Source organism: Schistocerca gregaria, chromosome 11 (assembly GCF_023897955.1).
Source record: "Schistocerca gregaria isolate iqSchGreg1 chromosome 11, iqSchGreg1.2, whole genome shotgun sequence".
Classification (NCBI taxonomy): Eukaryota; Metazoa; Arthropoda; class Insecta; order Orthoptera; family Acrididae; genus Schistocerca; species Schistocerca gregaria.
Genome location: NC_064930.1, coordinates 69,930,593 through 69,948,843, shown reverse-complemented (window position 1 = coordinate 69,948,843; position 18,251 = coordinate 69,930,593).

Genomic DNA, 18,251 nt, shown 5'->3' with positions numbered 1-18,251 from the left:
CATATCCATCCGCACATACACAGAGTGTGTGTGTGTGTGTACACACATTTGAATTACAAAAAACAAATAGTAAAAGAAAAAAAAGTTGCATGGCGCGAGATTCGATTACGAACCGAAGCGCTTACCGCTGCGCCACGACGCTGTAGACAATTATTAAAGGTAGAGAGTATTTCACAGCAACGGTTTATTTTAACTGTCGATTTTCTCGACAACGGCTGAGAAGTGCATCTTGGTGCTCTGCCACATTACACCTCTGGCCATGAGCTCTTATTACGCGCTGTATGAATCGAATCTGAATTTCACAATTGGAGACCTCTCCTTGTCAGACCAGGAGTTGGCACAAGTACACGTCATCCACGATAAGGTGGACGGCAATGCTGTTCTGACACACTGTTCGTGGAGGAAGTACCCAGAACAAAGACGTCCAGATCGTTAGACATTTGAATCTCTCCATAGTCGTCTCTGCGTCCGTAGGAAGTTAAGTTTACATCTCCTACTTTGGAGAGGAGACGTCGAGGACCTACAACTGCAAGACTAGAGCAAAAGATTTCTGATTCTGTGCACACGACTTCTATCGTCACACGATGGTTAGCCATGCAAGTGAATGCTCCTCTCACGACTGGGGGCAGAACAACAACGGCATTTTTATCGTTTGCAACGTGTCAGGCCCTGCCACCAGTAGATTACCCTGCATGGATTGTGTTCTGCCAGCTCTTGCAGCAGCGCGCTACTTATTCCAACTTTTCGGCCTTACAATGCCAGAGACGTGATCGGTTTTTTGAAACTGTCTATACGGTGATGTAGCTTGAGATCCAAGGTATCACACACTGGAGCCATTCACCCTGGTGGACCTTCATTTGCGAATAACTGACGAAAAAAAAAAAAATTCAGACTCTTGTGTCAACAGCGTTAAAATAGTTGTGATAAATGGTATGGTTGTGGGGTGTAATGGATAGGGTCACAGCGTCATATGCAGGAAGCTACAGGTTGAAACCTTGGGAGATGAAAAGATTTTTTGTTTTGTTTTTGAATCTTTATCGACGAGACTTTGGTCATTTTTTTAATTCAATTAATTGGTAATTTTTTTTATTTCTATTCCTTTTTCACACCACTTTAGTCAACATATGAACTTCATTTTTCTTTATGTCATTCTTCTTCCAATCGGAATTTTTGTGAACGTGAATTTTATTACATTAATCTATTATAATATTCAATAATTTGAAAATTCCGATCTCTCAGATACAAAATAAAAATGTATTTTTGTTACCAGATGTGCAATTTTTTTCACGGTAATCGTCATACAAACCTTTAAAAGATAACCTAGTATTCAATGAACTGTGGATGAAGCCCGACCAACAGGCATTACATGCATTGATCAAAAATGATAGTTCATTTGAGAATGACTAGTTTCTAGTTTTAATCTAGATCTCCAATTAAATTTGAAAAGGACGACTGATAGCTAAAATCTATTATTTACAAGTCAATATGACCTAAATATCTATCACACTATGAAAAAAAAATGTATATGAAAATTTAAATGAAAGTTGGGTTTATATGTAAAACGAAATTCAAGCAAAATGAGAAATTGCTGTAATGAACGCAATAATGTAGACAAAAAAGGGTGATAAAACAAATTAAATCGAAATTAATACATAAAATTAATTAAAAACACATGAACAACGATTTCAAGTGGAAAAAGAATGATATAAAGGAAAAATGAAACGAATGAAAAAGTTCATGTGGAGATTAAAATAATGCGACAAAGGAATGTAATTAAAAAATTACATCTAAATTAATTAACTGAATAAAAATGATAATCAAAGTCAGTGCAATAAAGATTTAAAAATAAAAAACTTTTCACACTTGATGACATTCGAATCCATAATCTGCAGCATATGTAGCTGTTATCCTATCTGTTACAACACACAACGATACTGTATTAAGCAACTTTCTTAACGCTATTAAATATCACACAAAATAGCGAATTTTTTCGTCAATTACTCGCAAACGAGAGCCTACTAGGGTAAACTGCAGCAGTGTGTGATACCTGGAACCTTAACCTACATCACATAGTTTCAAGAAGTCCATCTCACAGTTAGGGACCTCTCCTCGTTAGAATCACTCACATATGAAGCACAGTTCACACGGTATTACATTACAAACTTCCTCAAGCAGCATGTATGGACGTATGAAAACTCGCAAGCAACTGATCCATGGCAGGCAGGTTGTGGGGAAATCCGCAATCGGAGACCGGAGCAGGTTGGCCCATGAAGCTGGGCTACGGTCCCGCACACCGTTAGGCCGTCTTCCGCTCACGCCCCAACATCGTGCAGCCCGCCTCCAGTGGTGTCGCGACAGGCGTGAATGGAGGGACGAATGGAGACGTGTCGTCTTCAGCGATGAGAGTCGCTTCTGCCTTGGTGCCAATGATGGTCGTATGCGTGTTTGGCGCCGTGCAGGTGAGCGCCACAATCAGGACTGCATACGACCGAGGCACACAGGGCCAACACCCGGCATCGTGGTGTGGGGAGCGATCTCCTACACTGGCCGTACACCTCTGGTGATCGTCGAGGGGACACTGAATAGTGCACGGTACATACAAACCGTCATCGAACCCATCGTTCTACCATTCCTAGACCGGGAAGGGAACTTGCTGTTCCAACAGGACAATGCACGTCCGCATGTATCCCGTGCCACCCAACGTGCTCTAGAAGGTGTAAGTCAACTACCCTGGCCAGCAAGATCTCCGGATCTGTCCCCCATTGAGCATGTTTGGGACTGGATGAAGCGTCGTCTCACGCGGTCTGCACGTCCAGCACGAACGCTGGTCCAACTGAGACGCCAGGTGGAAATGGCATGGCAAGCCGTTCCACAGGTCTAAATCGAGCATCTCTACGATCGTCTCTATGGGAGAATAGCAGCCTGCATTGCTGGGAAAGGTGGATATACACTGTACTAGTGCCGACATTGTGCATGCTCTGTTGTCTGTGTCTTATGTGCCTGTGGTTCTGTCAGTGTGATCATGTGATGTATCTGACCCCACGAATGTGTCAATAAAGTTTCCCCTTCCTGGGACAATGAATTCACGGTGTTCTTATTTAAATTTCCATGAGTGTAAGACAACAATTGGCTGGCGCAGTTTTTAGATCGGTTATTGCTGCTACAATATGATTGCATACATCGCAAGAGCCTGCTCAACTGTTTAAGGGAGTTTGGCATAGCAAAGAAACTCATCAGTCTGATAAAGATCTGTCTGAACGAAACACACGCAAAGGTGAAGATGGGAAATCGCGTAACTGAGGAATTTGAAATTGTGACAGGACTCAGGCAAGGAGATGGGTCGTCCCCTACCCTGTTCAACTTTGCCCTCGAGAAGATCGTACGCGAGACCTTCCAAGAGAACGAAGGGATTGAAATCGAAGGGGAGAGACTGGCATACTTGGCTTATGCAGACGACATCTGTTTACTCTCTAGGTCGGAAGAGGAGTTGGAGCAAATGACCAAAGCACTAAAGGAGGCTGCCAGCAAATTTGGGCTAAACATAAACGGAGCCAAGACAGAGTACCTCGTTATGATGCGTGGATATTTGTCAGACTGATGATCAACTACAATCACTGCAGGTTGGGGACCATTGCTACAAGAGAGTGCAAGAATTCAAATATCTAGGGGCACTTTTCACTGAGAACTCGTCATGTGAAGCAGAGATCAATGCCAGAATACAAGCAGGAAACCGATCTTAACACAGCCTAGCACAACTGCTCTGGTCCGAATCACTCTCCAGACAGTTGAAGATTCGACTGTACAAAACCCTGATCCAGCCTGTTGTTCTATACGGCTGTGAGACGTGGAGTATCCGGAAACAGGACTTCCGTAAGCTCCTTGTCTTTGAGAGAAAAGTGCTTCGGAAGATCTTCGGTCCGGTTCTGGATGCAGATACAGGGGAACGGAGGATCAGATACAACCAAGAGCTTGTGGAACTAAACCAGCAGCCCAACATAGCAGGAGCTGTGAAAGCCAAACGAATGCAGTGCGCCGGCCATGTAGCCCGGATGGAGGATCACAGATGGCCTCGGACGCTCCTGGATTTCACACCTATAGGAAAGAGACCGCCAGGGAGACCCAAGAAGCGTTGGAGGGACGGACTCCATGAAGATTTAAAGCAAATGTCAACAGATGTGGACGAATGGCGGATAGCAGCAATGGACAGAATACAGTGGAGGAGGAGACTTGTAGATGCGTGCGGTCCACTGGGGCTGATCACGTAGTAGTGCTGCTACAACAGCAGGTTATCAGGATTTGAGTGAGCTTGAACGTGGTGGTGTAGTAGGCCCACGAGCGATGCCACACAGCATTACCAAGGTAGCGATCAAGTGGGGATTTTCCATACGGCCACTTCACCAGAGTACCATGAATATCAAGAATCCGGTGAAACATCTGAAACGTCCCCTTAGAAAAATTAATGAATTACTGTGCTGGTAGGCCCCTACATTATTTGATTTTCAAACAGCTGAGTAAAACTGTACTGAGACAGTTCCCTCTTTACTTATTCTGATCAACACTAAAATGACACACAATATTTTTAGCGCAACGCAATCTGACTTTCAATAATCCCTACAAAAGATTGGCCCTGACTAACAATAACCTATACCTTACACAAATCACTTACCTCAACAAAATCTTCATTACTCGAACTACTGCAATACTGCCAGCTAAATAAAAGATTCAAACTACTGATAGGCATAGTTAGCAAATGAAAGATTTTGATAGATAACAAACAATGTATTTAGCTTAATATTGTTTAAAAGTCATATATATATATATATATATATATATATATATATATATATATATATATATATATATATATATATATCAGTTCATGACATGCAGTCTTACAAATTTACTGTCTCTGTCCAGATCGTCCGCTCTCAAAACTCTGCCACCTCTCTCCCCACATCCACCACTGCTGGCGGCTCACCTCCAACTGCGCAACGCTACGCGCGGTTCACATCCAACTGCCCAACACTACAATGGCAGACAACAATGCAAACTAGCCACAGACTGCACACAGCACAGCCAGTGATTTTTCATACAGAGCGCTATGTGGCGTTACCAATTTAAAAAAAAAAACCTTTCATACAGAGCGCCACGTGGCGTTACCAATACGAAAACCTAAACAGCCTACTTACACATCAAATCCCCGACATCTCTGCGTCCGAAAAAGGTCCTGCTAGCACGAGAACAACGACGGCTGAAGAGAATCGTTTAACGTGATAGAAGTGCAACCTTTCCGCAAACTGCTGTAGATTTCAATGCTGGACCATCAACAAATATCACTGTGCGTAACATTAGACGAAACATCATCGATATGGACTTTCGGGGCCTAAGGCCCACTCTTGTATCCTTGATGACTGCACGACACAAAGCTTTACGCCTCGCCTGGGTCCGTCAACACCGACATTGGACTGTTGATGACTGGAAACATGTTGCCTGGTCGGACGCGTCTCGTTCCAAATTGTAGCGAGCGGATGGACGTGTACAGGTATTGAGACAACCTCACGAATCCATGGATCTTGCATGTCAGCAGGGGACTGTTCAAGCTGTAGGAGGGTCTGTAATGGTGGAGTTGGAGTGATATGGGACCCCTGATACGTCTAGATACGACTCTGACAGGTGACACGTACGTAAGCATCCTGTCTGAACATCTGCAACCATTCGTGTCCATTGTGCAGTTCCAGTACGACAATGCAACACCCCATATTTCCAGAACTCCTACAGAGTGGCTCCAGGAACACTCTTCTGAGTTTAAAAACTTCAGCTGCCCACCAAACTCCCCAGACAGGGATATTATTGGGCATATCTGCGTTGCCTTGCAATGTGCTGTTCAGAAGATATCTCCACCCCCTCGTACTCTTACGATTTTATGGATATCTCTGCAGGGTTCATGGTGTCAATTCTCTCCAGCACTACTTCAGACATTAGTCGAGTCCATTCCATGTCTTCTTGCGGCACTTCTGCGTGGTCGCGGCTGCCCGACACCACATTAGGCAGGAGTACCAGTTTCTTTCGGTCTTCAGTGTGTTTGCAGGGGGTAAGTAACCTGGCGGGACGGTGTGCATTTTTGGAAGTGGTACGACGATCGCATTACCTACACAGGCGTCACTAACTGCAGCGGCGTTTGTGCGCGCTCCATGGATCGTCAAATGGTTCAAATGGCTCTGAGTACTATGTGACTTAACATCTGAGGTCATCGGTCCCCTAGAACGTAGAACTACTTAAAGCTAACTAACCTAAGGACATCACACACATCCATGCCCGAGGCAGGATTCGAACCTGCGACCGTAGCGGCCGCGTGGTTCCCGACTGAAGCGCCTAGAACATCTTGCCACAGGGGCCGGCATGGACCGTCACCCCCGATATGAGAACACATCGGCCCTGCTGCAAACAGACGACAGACGGAAAAAGAGACAACAGCAAACAAAAGAGTAGTTCTGAAATATGCAATCACCAGTAAACTGCCGATTCTTCGAAGAATCGAAATCGACTGTATGAAAGAGATTCAATCGTGTGATTATTTTACAGGGTGAATAAAATGGTCTCGGGTTTCCAACCGCGTCAGTTGCCTAAAACTACACGAGCTTTCGGCCAAGCACTCGTTGGCCATTGTCAAGTGTTATGACTGCCAGTGGGCTGTTGGTGCACCCTTTTATACGCTAGCTGCCGGCTGTGTCGTCACTGGTGGCCGTGACATTGCCATATTATGTGCATGCTTTGAGTCGGCGTTCGATGTGCCCTATTCAACCGCGCGATCGCTGGATCCCACGCAGAAATCAATGAACTGAGCCACCTACGCAAGGTTTACAGGGATAACGGCTACAGCGCCCATTAAGTGAAAGAAGTGATTCCTGGGAAATATCAGAACAAGACCACCGACGAAGAGCAGGAAAAGAATCATGCCATTCTGTGGCTCTGTGTCGGGCAAGATAAGGCGCCTGTTGAAAAGACACACGATCAAATCGATCTTGAGTCCTCCAACGAAAATCCGTCAATTACTGAGACAGTATGACGTAATCTGGAGCACCACCGGCTGTCAGCACGGCGACCTTTCTTGTCGCTTACCTCGAAACGGCAGCAGGGAGAGGCGCGCTGACTGGAACGTCCAGCGACAACACTGGACACTGGAATGTGCAGCGTGTAGTTTCTCGGTACAGCATCGTGATGGACGTATCACTGTGTGGACGCTGTCAGAAGGGCGAATATTGCTAGGCTGAATTCCTCGTCGTCGCACGGGCCCAGACTTGGGCACCCGCAGAGGACGACACGGCGGTCGGTCGTCATCCCTTGGTCCTTCAGCGTTTAATCGAGGAGCTCATAAAAAAATGTATTACAAGACGGCCTGTTCACGGCTCATGGTACACACTCCCAGTTGCAGGTTCTCTTTAAAAGCTTCCAACTTCAACAAAAGCTTTATTTTCAAAATTTCACACAACTATCGAACAAATTTAAAATTCTGTCGTAATGTACTTATTAAGAGGTAGAATCTTTTGTTAAGGGCTTAACACAATTGGACAATATACCTCACTGCCGGCCATTATAATTGCTACACCACGAAGATGACGTGCTACAGACGCGAAATTTAACCCACAGGAAGAAGACGCTGTCATATGCAAATGATCGGCTTTTCAGAGCGTTCACACGAGTTTGGCGCCGATGGCGATACCTACAACGTGCTGACATGAGGAAAGTTTCCAACAGATTTGGGCAATTCCAGCAGGACAATGCGATACGCCACACGCCCAGAACTGCTATACAGTGGCTCCAGGAACACTCTTCTGACTTAAAACACTTCCGCCGGCCACCAGACTCCCCAGTCGTGAACATTATTCAGCGTATTTAGCATGCCTTGCAACGTGCTGTTCAGGAGAGATCTCCATGCCGCTTCACTCTTACGGATTTATGGACAGCCGTACAAGATCCATGGTGTCAGTTCCTTCCAGCACTACTTCAGACATTAATCGAGTCCACGCCACGTCGTGTTGTGGCACTTCTGCGTGCTCGCGGGAGCCCTACACGGTATTCGGCAGGTGTACCAGTTTCTTTGGCTCTGCTGTGTATAATAACATGTAGTTCTTATGCAAACTGAACTAATTTATAAAAGTTTTCCCTAAACCTTAAACAAAGTCGGCTGCTGTGGCCGAGTGGTTTAGGAGCTTCAGTCCGGAACCGCGCTGCTGCTGCGGTCGCAGGTTCGAATTCTGCCTCTGGCATGGATGTGTGTGATGTCCCTAGGTTTGTTATGGTTAAGTAGTTCTAACTCTAGGAGGCTGACGACCTCAGATGTTAAGTCCCATAGTGCTCAGAGCCATTTGAACCATTTTGAACCTTAAACAGATTTTTTTCGAGACACGGTTTTTCAATACTGCGTGCAGCACAAAAGAAAACGATTCAACATGTCAACTTCTACCTGCGATCCCGAAAAGTAAATACTTTTCTTGGGAGGTTGTACCAATAATATAAAAAATTTGTAAATATTATTATTTGTAAAGCCATAAAAAGTTAAACAAACCCCCAAAATCGAACTCAGAGTTTGAGTTAGCACCACGTCGTTATATTTAAGGTTACTTAATTGTGGTCAGGTATAAGCTCCCATAAATTAAATAAAAAACTGATGTTATCCATTTTTTATTTCAGATAACTCCGGAGGGGCTACACTGCACGCAGACTGTGTACTTCAGACTTGCAGGCCGTTGACCAAACCATAATAACGGCCGCCATTTTTTTTTAATTGAAAAATTCAAATTATGATCAATGATAATCCCCAAGCAGATCCTTCGTATATCGTTCCATTGTCCCAGAAACCAAATTCTGATTTGAATGAGAACGTCGCTTTAAAGGGTCAGGGGATACTGTGACTGACATCATCTGCAAAGGACATTCAAAGTCCTTACAGAAACAAAAAAGAGACTCACAAGCTGCGACATTGCCGCGAAAAAAACAGTGACCGGTAGATGTAATAAGTTTCCTTTAATTTACGTCTATGGTCACAAACTTTTTGTTAACGGATTACCGCTTTGGGTCTTTAATGACCATTATCAGATCTGTTTCATAAAAACAAAGTCCTAATGCAGCCATAGTGGCATCGTCAAATGTTAAATGCGGAATCAGAACCAGCATCGTCAAATATATACACACTACTGGCCATTAAAATTGCTACACCAAGAAGAAATGCAGATGATAAACGGGTATTTGATGGACAAATATACACTCCTGGAAATGGAAAAAAGAACACATTGACACCGGTGTGTCAGACCCACCATACTTGCTCCGGACACTGCCAGAGGGCTGTACAAGCAATGATCACACGCACGGCACAGCGGACACACCAGGAACCGCGGTGTTGGCCGTCGAATGGCGCTAGCTGCGCAGCATTTGTGCACCGCCGCCGTCAGTGTCAGCCAGTTTGCCGTGGCATACGGAGCTCCATCGCAGTCTTTAACACTGGTAGCATGCCGCGACAGCGTGGACGTGAACCGTATGTGCAGTTGACGGACTTTGAGCGAGGGCGTATAGTGGGCATGCGGGAGGCCGGGTGGACGTACCGCCGAATTGCTCAACACGTGGGGCGTGAGGTCTCCACAGTACATCGATGTTGTCGCCAGTGGTCGGCGGAAGGTGCACGTGCCCGTCGACCTGGGACCGGACCGCAGCGACGCACGGATGCACGCCAAGACCGTAGGAGCCTACGCAGTGCCGTAGGGAACCGCACCGCCACTTCCCAGCAAATTAGGGACACTGTTGCTCCTGGGGTATCGGCGAGGACCATTCGCAACCGTCTCCATGAAGCTGGGCTACGGTCCCGCACACCGTTAGGCCGTCTTCCGCTCACGCCCCAACATCGTGCAGCCCGCCTCCAGTGGTGTCGCGACAGGCGTGAATGGAGGGACGAATGGAGACGTGTCGTCTTCAGCGATGAGAGTCGCTTCTGCCTCGGTGCCAATGATGGTCGTATGCGTGTTTGGCGCCGTGCAGGTGAGCGCCACAATCAGGACTGCATACGACCGAGGCACACAGGGCCAACACCCGGCATCATGGTGTGGGGAGCGATCTCCTACACTGGCCGTACACCTCTGGTGATCGTCGAGGGGACACTGAATAGTGCACGGTACATCCAAACCGTCATCGAACCCATCGTTCTACCATTCCTAGACCGGCAAGGGAACTTGCTGTTCCAACAGGACAATGCATGTCCGCATGTATCCCGTGCCACCCAACGTGCTCTAGATGGTGTAAGTCAACTACCCTGGCCAGCAAGGTCTCCGGATCTGTCCCCCATTGAGCGTGTTTGGGACTGGATGAAGCGTCGTCTCACGCGGTTTGCACGTCCAGCACGAACGCTGGTCCAACTGAGGCGCCAGGTGGAAATGGCATGGCAAGCCGTTCCACAGGACTACATCCAGCTTCTCTACGATCGTCTCCATGGGAGAATAGCAGCCTGCCTTGCTGCGAAAGGTGGATATACACTGCACTAGCGCCGACATTGTGCATGCTCTGTTGCCTGTGTCTATGTGCCTGTGGTTCTGTCAGTGTGATCATGTGCTGTATCTGACCCCAGGAATGTGTCAATAAAGTTTCCCCTTCCTGGGACAATGAATTCACGGTGTTCTTATTTCAATTTCCAGGAGTGTATTATAGTAGAACTGACATGTGATTACATTTTCGCGTAATTGGGGTGCATAGGTCGTAAGAAATCAGTATCCACCTCTGACCGTAATAACGGCCTTGATACACCTGGGCATTGAGTCACACAGAACTGGGATGGCGTGTACACGTACAGCTGCCCGTGCAGCTTCAACACGATACCACAGTTCATCAAGACTAGTGTCTCGTGTATTGTGACGAGCCAGTTGCTCGGCCACCATTGACCAGACGTTTCCAGTAGGTGAGAGATCTGGAGAATGTGCAGGCCAGGGCAGCAGTCGAACATTTTCTGTATGCAGAAAGGCCCGTACAGGACCTGCGACATGCGGTCGTGCATTATCCTGCTGAAATGTAGAGTTTCGCAGGGATCGAATGGAGGGTAGAGCCACGGGTCGTAACTCATCTGAAATGTAACATCCACTGTTCAAAGTGCCGTCAATGCAAGCAAGACGTGGCCGAGACGTGTAACCAATGGCACCTCATACCATCACGCCGGGTGATACGCCAGTGTGGCGATGACGAATACACGCTTCCAATGTGCGTTCACCGCGATGTCGGCAAACACGGATGCGACCATGATGCCGTAAGCAGAACCTGGATTAATTCGAAGAAATGACGTTTTGCCATTCGTGCACCCAGGTTCGTCGTCGAGTACACCATCGCATGCGCTCCTGTTTGCGATGCAATGTCAAGGGTAACCGCAGCCACGGTCTCCGAGCTGATAGTCCGTGCTGCTGCAAACGTCGTCCAAATGTTCATGCAGATGGTTCTCGTCTTGCAAACGTCCCCATCTGTTGGCAGGGATCGAGACGTGGCTGCACGATCCGTTACAGCCACGCGGTTAAGTTGCCTGTCATCTCGACTGCTAGTGATACGAGGCCATTGGGATCCAGCACGGTGTTCCGTATTACCCTCCTGAACCCACCGATTCCATATTCTGCTAACAGTCACAGGATCTCGACCAACGCGAGCAGCAGTGTTGCGATACGATAAACCGCAATCGCTATAGGCTGCAATTCGACCTTTATCGTCGGAAACGTGATGGTACGCATTTCTCCTCCTTACACGAGGCATCACAACAACGTTGCACCAGGCAACGCCGGTCAACTGCTGTTTGTGTATGAGAAATCGGTTGGAAATTTTCCTCACGGCAGCACGTCGTAGGTGTCGCCACCGGCGCCAACCTTGTGTGAATGCCCTGAAAAGCTAATCATTTGCACGTCACAGCACCTTCTTCCTGTAGTTTAAATTTCGCGTCTGTTGCACGTCAGCTTCGTGGTGTAGCAATTTTAATGACCAGTAGTGTATTATGTATGTCTATGTACCATAGACGTAAATTAAAGGAAACTTATTAAAAAAAGAGAGACATTAGTGTCAGAATGCTTACGCCCCGTTGCCAGCACCGTTAACAGCGGTAAGCTATCGCTCTTAATCACTTCAAACAGTGCTGACTTCTTGGCTCCCGCTGCGGCTGCAAATTACGCACAATAAGCATAAACGCCGTGGAACGGTGCCCGCTTTGCAGATCGTAGCGATTCGTCAGAGCTCTGGCAAGCACTGCTCGCCGTTACCCAACACTCTGGCGCCGTCTTAAGCGAGGGGTGCTGGCGCAAACGCGGATGTGTTGTTTCCATCGCTAATCTAGCCACATCGACGTGTTTAACCCCGGCTTTTCCCAATTTAGCGAGACGCGTTGCTCGTATCTACCGTAGCGGCGTCAGTATACCGCTAATAACCAATCCATTTAATACGCTTTTTTTTCCGTAGCCTCTAGTGGGATTCGTATCATACAAGATGACGCAATTAAGACAGGCCGAGCCCAAAAATCCGATTGGTTGGTTGATTCATGGAGGTCATCCGTCCCATTGCAATAGGAAAGGATACCGGAAGACAGTCGGCCGTGCCCTATCAGAGGGACCATCCCGGAATTTGGCTCAAGTGATTTAGGGAAGTCACAGAAAATCTACGAGGGTAGTCAAATGAAAACCTTAAATTTGTAATAACAAATGGAAATTTCGCGGCATTATCCTGTAAGTTGGTAAGCGTGCTCCAAACAGCTTGCAGAATGGCCTGTAGGTGGCAGCATAGTGCAGACGCACGCATACCGTCGCAGTATCAGTATAAAGATGGCCGCCCCACTTGCGACTTGCACCAGGGAAGAACAGTGTTCGGTTTTTGCGTAGCGAAGGTGTGAAACCTATAGAAATTCATCGACGAATGGTTCAGTACGGTGATGCACGTTTGTCAGAGCAGCAAGTCTACGAATGGAGTAGGAATATCGCAAATGGTGTGACTTCAGTGGAAGATGCTCCTCGTCCAGGTCAGGCACAGCGAGTTGTGACTCCACAGGACACTGCAGCAGTTGAAGCCGTAGTGGAGGAAAACCGCCGAGTGACACTGAATGACACTGCAGCACGTTTACAGATTAGTCATGGGTCAGCACACCACATTGTGCACGGTGTGCTCCAGTTTCACAAAGTGTCTGCAAGATGGCAGCTGACTCCTGAAATGAGAGAAAGACGTGTTGATGCTTGTGAAGGACCTCTTCGGCGCTTTGAACGAGAAGGTGACGCCTTCCTTGCAAGAATCGTTACAGGGGACAACCTGGGTTCACTTCCACCAACCGGAAACGAAGAGAGCGAGCAAGGAATGGCGCCATTCCTCATCACCAAAACCAAAGAAGTTTCGAACAGAACCATCAGCAGGGAAGGTCATGCTGACTCTCTTTTGGGACGAAAAAGGCGTCATTTTGGAGCATTAAATGCCTAGAAGGACCGCTGTCACCAGTGCATCATACACAGATGTCCTAAGAAATCATCTGCGGCCTGCAGTCAAATCAAAGCGACGTGGATTGCTGTCAGCAGGTGTCCTTTTCCAGCATGACAATGCGAGGCCCCACACTGCCCGTACAACAGCTGCAACAATCACAGACCTGAATTTTCAGTATCTTCCTCATCCACCATACTCACCAGACCTCGCTCCCAAGTGGTTTCCATATGTTTGGACCACTCAGAGACGCAATGGGAGAGGTTGTGCAGACTACCATAATTTTTTTCTAAAGCAATTTATGCACTCTGTAAGAGCTGGAGGACTTGCATTGAGCGTGGGGGAGATTACGTTGAAAAATGACACAGCTTTGTACCACTTCTGCACAATAAACAATATATTAAAAAAATATTTAAGGTTTTCATTTGACTCACACTCGTAAATCGGTATGGCCAGACGCGGGTTTGAACCGTCGTCCTCCCGAATGCGAGTCCAGTGTGCTAACCACTACGCCACCTCTCTCGATCCAAAAATCCTGAACGACTGAATTAACTCAGATCACTAAATATACACTCCTGGAAATTGAAATAAGAACACCGTGAATTCATTGTCCCACGAAGGGGAAACTTTATTGACACATTCCTGGGGTCAGATACATCACATGATCACACTGACAGAACCACAGGCACATAGACACAGACAACAGAGCATGCACAATGTCGGCACTAGTACAGTGTATATCCACCTTTCGCACCAATGCAGGCTGCTATTCTCCCATGGAGACGATCGTAGAGAGGTTGGATGTAGTCCTGTGGAACGGCTTGCTCTGCCATTTCCACTTGGCGCCTCAGTTGGACCAGCGTTCGTGCTGGACGTGCAGACCGCGTGAGACGACGCTTCATCCAGTCCCAAACATGCTCAATGGGGGACAGATACGGAGATCTTGCTGGCCAGGGTAGTTGACTTACACCTTCTAGAGCACGTTGGGTGGCACGGGATACATGCGGACGTGCATTGTCCTGCTGGAACAGCAAGTTCCCTTGCCGGTCTAGGAATGGTAGAACGATGGGTTCGATGACGGTTTGGATGTACCGTGCACTATTCAGTGTCCCCTCGACGATCACCAGAGGTGTACGGCCAGTGTAGGAGATCGATCCCCACACCATGATGCCGGGTGTTGGCCCTGTGTGCCTCGGTCGTATGCAGTCCTGATTGTGGCGCTCACCTGCACGGCGCCAAACACCAAGGCAGAAGCGACTCTCATCGCTGAAGACGACACGTCTCCATTCGTCCATCCATTCACGCCTGTCGCGACACCACTGGAGGCGGGCTGCACGATGTTGGGGCGTGAGCGGAAGACGGCCTAACGGTGTGCGGGACCGCAGCCCAGCTTCATGGAGACGGTTGCGAATGGTCCTCGCCGATACCCCAGGAGCAACAGTGTCCCTAATTTGCTGGGAAGTGGCGGTGCGGTCCCCTACGGCATTGCGTAGGATCCTACGGCCTTGGCGTGCATCCGTGCGTCGCTGCGGTCCGGTCCCAGGTCGACGGGCACGTGCACCTTCCGCCGACCACTGGCGACAACATCGATGTACTGTGGAGACCTCACGCCCCACGTGTTGAGCAATTCGGCGGTACGTCCACCCGGCCTCCCGCATGCCCACTATACGCCCTCGCTCAAAGTCCGTCAACTGTACATACGGTTCACGTCCACGCTGTCGCGGCATGCTACCAGTGTTAAAGACTGCGATGGAGCTCCGTATGCCACGGCAAACTGGCTGACACTGACGGCGGCGGTGCACAAATGCTGCGCAGCTAGCGCCATTCGACGGCCAACACCGCGGTTCCTGGTGTGTCTGCTGTGCCGTGCGTGTGATCATTGCTTGTACAGCCCTCTCGCAGTGTCGGGAGCAAGTATGGTGGGTATGACAATTTGTTCTTTTTTCCATTTCCAGGAGTGTATTTGGAGTGTTGCTTATGGTACAGGACTGCTACCAAGGGCAAATGTGACCCTCCACGAAAAATTACTCACCTCCGCACCACATGGCGCTAATGTGTTCAAAAATGGTTCAAATGGCTCTGAGCACTATGGGACTTAACTTATGACATCATCAATCCCCTAGACGTAGAACTACTTAAATCTAACTAACCTAAGAACATCACACACATCCATGCCCGAGGCAGGATTCGAACCTGCGACCGTAGCGGTCCCGCAGTTCCAGACGCTAATCTGTACAACTATACAACGTGTTGTTTAACGTTGTTACCAAAAATGTCGAAAAGTTTCGAATGTTTAAACACGGCTCTAATAAAAATTCGGACAGACATAGGCTATGTACTTTAATGTATATAACATATATTTATGTAATTTATAATATATAAACTTGTTAATAAAAATCACGAAAAGTGCTTGACTGATTCACTTTTAATTTTTAAAACATTCCAATGGGCGTGAGCTATAATTTTTTTAAACCCTAGTAATACTAACGCATTTCCAATAAATCGTAATACCAAATGGAGGGGTACTTTGCGCCCACCACCAAAAAACAACCTAACAAAATTCGTTAAATGTGTCTAACTTTTATTAACAAAACACTTTTTAAATAGATACTAATGCACGGGGTGTCCGGGAAGACTTTCAATTATTTTTTGCACAAGAACGAAACATTGTACAGATGTCAAACAGATTGCATTTTGAAGAGTCTCTCCAAAAGGTTTTTCTTTCTTTTCTTTTTTTTTTTTTTTCAAACATTCGATATGTGAACCATGAGTAAAACGGCAGACGTCAGTACGGTAATCGAATTCTCGCCACACCCGTCCCAGCACGGCATCGTCGACTGTGGCAGTAGCTTCCCGTATTCTATACCGAAGCTCTGCTACATCACGTGGTAGAGGCGGTGCATACACCAGGTCTTTAATGTGTCCCCACAGAAAAATGTCACACGGAGTGAGATCTGGTGATCGAGGAGGCCATTACCTTCTGTAGCACGTCCGCCATGTTTGCGACTAGCGCTGACTATCGTCAAATTAGCAAACTACGCTGTGGCGGTACACACAAAAAACTTTCAGGGTTTCTCTTCAAAATGACATATGTATGATGCCTGTACAATATTCGGTTCTTGAGCAATAAATAATTGAAAGTGTTCCCAGGCTTTATGTATACCCTATATAAGTAGGGTGCAGAATCTGAAAATATCTTTCAGCACAATCTTAGCAACACCAACGCATTTTCCCAAATGTTTGCATCGAGTGGAGTGCCACTTTACGACAACCACATAAAATTTTTAAAGTACAAAATTCGTTAGCTGTCGTTTTTCATTCACAACATAACTTTTAAAGTTATAGATATGCGTAGGAAGAGTCCCAAATTTCAAAATATGAATATGACATTTGTTGTGGAAAGTCCCATACACTACTATTTGGGTTAAATTTTACGGAATCTGATATAAGAAATCATTATATATATATATATATATATATATATATATATATATATATATATATATATATATATATATTTGCGTAAAAATGTTAAGCAGTTATGGAATCTGGTATATCATTAATGACAATAAACATTTATCTTCAAAATCTGTACTTTAAACAACAATTTACAGATTTCCTGTTAAAACCGGCTGCAACAAAGAAGAACAGTGCTGTGAAGATGTGCACTTTCGTTTCATTTCCCACAGTCTGTTTTAACTACTATAGCTGAGCATATAAAACGGACCGGAAACGCACGAGACTGGTCATATCAGAACAATATTTGGCCCGTTTTAGCAAAAACGAACAAGATTTTTTTGCGCCGGTTTGTGACCATAGATGAAATTTGGGTGGACTACCACATCCTACATACAAAACAACAGTCAAAGCAGTGGAAACAAGCTGATTCTCCGCCACCAGAGAAAGCAAAGACAGTTCCTTCGGCGGGAAAGGTCGTGGCATTAGTGTTCTGGAATGCGAACGGGATTCTGTTTGTAGATTATCTCCCCCCTGGGCAAACAATTACTGGAGAATACTATTGTAAGCTCCTAGACAATTTGCAACAAAAGATACGCGAAAAGCCGGCCGGGGTGGCCGAGCGGTTCTACGTGCTACAGTTTGGAACCGCGCGACCGCTACGGTCGCAGGTTCGAATCCTGCCTCGGGCATGGATGTGTGTGATGTCCTTAGGTTAGTTAGGTTTAAGTACTCTTAAGTTCTAGGCGACTGATGATATCAGAAGTTAAGTCGCATAGTGCTCAGAGCCATTTGAACCATTTGAGATACGCGAAAAAAGGCCAGGTTTCGCAAGGTTCAAATGGCTCTAAGCAGTATGGAACATCTGAGGTCATCAACTACTTAAACCTAACTAACCTAAGGACATCACACACATCCATGTCCGAGGCAGGATTCAACCTGCGACCGTAGCAGCAGCGCGGTTCTGGACTGAAACGCCTAGAAGCGCTCGCCCACAGCGGCCGGCTGTTTAGCAAGGAAGAAAGTCATCTTCCATCAAGACAATGCGCGCCCCCATACAAGTGCCGTCGCCGTGGCAAAATTACACGAACTAAGGTATGAACTATTGCGACACCCGCCTGATATGGCTCCGTCACACTTCCACCTCTTCCCAAAACGGAGGCCGCGCGGGGTAGCCGAGCGGTCCGAGGCGTATTGACACGGTCCGCACAGCTCCCTTCGTCGGAGGTTCGAGTACTCCCTTGGGCACGGATATGTGTGTCGACCGTAGCGTAAGTTAGATTAAATAGTGTGTAAGCTTAGGGACCGATGACCTCAGCAGTCTGGTCCCG